Source organism: Vigna radiata, chromosome 7, assembly GCF_000741045.1.
Source record: "Vigna radiata var. radiata cultivar VC1973A chromosome 7, Vradiata_ver6, whole genome shotgun sequence".
Lineage (NCBI taxonomy): Eukaryota > Viridiplantae > Streptophyta > Magnoliopsida > Fabales > Fabaceae > Vigna > Vigna radiata.
In genome coordinates, this window is record NC_028357.1 from 43546661 (window position 1) to 43548722 (window position 2062).

General features: G+C 33.2%; 1 long non-coding RNA gene across 1 annotated transcript; it reads left to right on the plus strand.

The window, feature by feature from the left end:
- Positions 1–1383, plus strand: LOC111242078. The gene is made up of 2 exons (XR_002668762.1): positions 1–102; positions 208–1383. It is a non-coding gene; the product is annotated as an uncharacterized LOC111242078 (long non-coding RNA).
- The last annotated feature ends 679 nt before the right edge of the window (positions 1384–2062 follow it).

Below are 2062 nucleotides of genomic sequence, written 5' to 3' on the forward strand. Positions count from 1 at the left end.
TGAGAGAAATTCAGGGTTTCTGTCAATTGGAGGTCTTAAATTATATACTGAGGACATTTCAGACGATGAAAATGAAGAATATAATGAAGACTCATCGGAATTGTTAGAATTCCTGAATTCCTCCCAATAATTTTAAATTTTGTAAATTTTTGTAAATTTTTGTAAATTTTGTAAAAATAACCCCGAAAAAATTGTAAATTTTTGCAGTGACTCACTCTTGGCCTTCACATGCTCAGAAGAGTAAAGCTTCAAAAAAAGGCATGGTACAACTGGTTTCATAAATGTTTAAATTCCATATGCATGCTATAGTTGAGAGTTGATGATGAAATGATGATGTGATGATATACTTCCCTTGTTGGGAGTTGATGATGAGATGTCGAATATTCCGTAGTTGATTATGTAAATAAAAAGAAGAAACTGTGAGTGAAGCCAGAAGAGTGGGAAAGAAACATACTAAACAGAACAATTTTAGATTGCAAGAACTTCAATCTCTCTAGAACAAGTTCTTGTGCAGCTATAAAGTGAAGGACAAGAAAGGGAGTGGACAAAGAGATTCATATGCTTATGAGCCTATCTCATTTGTATCAAGTGACATGATCTATTCCAAGACTGTACCTGTTACAGTTGTTGGGGTTGAAGAGACTTATAGGAAGGGTGTCACTAACTATGCTAATATAGGTTCATTTGAAGAACATACTATTGGTTTTGGTTCAAAAATGATGGCTAAAATGGGGTACATGAAGGGAGGAGGACTGGGGAAAAATGGTCAAGGTATGGCACAACCTATTGAGGTTATTCAAAGGCTTAAATAACTTGGTTTTTGTGTAGAATTCTCCAACAACGTAGGTGAGCCAGCTGGGAAGATATCTTTAAGAGTTGGTGCTAAATCACTTGGGTTGGATGTAGAATTGTCCAAAAACCAAGGTGAATTTGCTAGGAACAGATCTTCAAGAGTTGGTGCTTTTGAAAAACATACCAATAGCTTTGGGTTTGAGATAATGGCAGAGATGGACTTTGGTGAAGGTAAGGGATTATCATAAGACATCACCACTCCATTGACTGCTCTTAGATTACCAAAATCACGAGAACTAGGTCCCAAAAGTTGATTTAGATGTATAACTTTTTTTGTCTTTGTATATAATTGTATTGTGTGTTGGCTTGAACCTTATGATTATGCCTTGTAATTTAGATTTAGTATGGGATGACCATCTCTTGAATCACATTGTTAGCATCTAAATTCTAGCTCCGTTATTTTATTTTTTCGACATTTCTCATAGTAAAAGGCAAGTCATCAAAGACTGCTATGGCTTAAGGCATTCTCATGTATCATCTCTGAATTCTTTAATGCTCTGGTTACTCTCTAGTTTTCGTATTGGCCCTGTACGTTTTTCAGTTTCCAATTTGATCGCGTCTTGTTTTGGATTTAATTTTGAAGAGAAGAAAGGAAAACTTCAACAAAAAGGTAAGGTGTTTCCTTTCATTCTCAATGGCAATTGGGCAAGATGACATTGTTGCATGTCATATATCCATCTCAATAAACTAAAATAATCCATATAAGGGATTTAGTCATTTAAAAACCATTGGTGTTCAACCATATTAACACTGCATATTCATATGTAATTTCAACACTTTCTTAAAAAAGAAGATCGTCAGGTCCAATCTTATTTTTCTTTGTCAACATTAGACAAGAAGGTTTAAGTTACCTACATGCTGAAACTTCATAATTGAGAATACCAACCCTTTACGATAGTGTTACTTCAAATACCACTATAAAATAAACAGATGTTTTTCACTACATTACTCTTCACGTTAGCAATACTATCACAACTACCTTTTTTTGGTATTTTATTTAAAAACTAAATATATGAGATATATTGTTCTAGTTTGTTGAGATAGATACATCACATACAACATGCAACATATACCATGTCATCTTGCTCGGATACTATTGAAAATAATGATAAAACAGCTTACCATTTTGTTCATGGAGTTTTCTTTTTTCTCTCTGATTAAATCTAATTTCATCTTTGCATATATATATATATATATATATATATATATA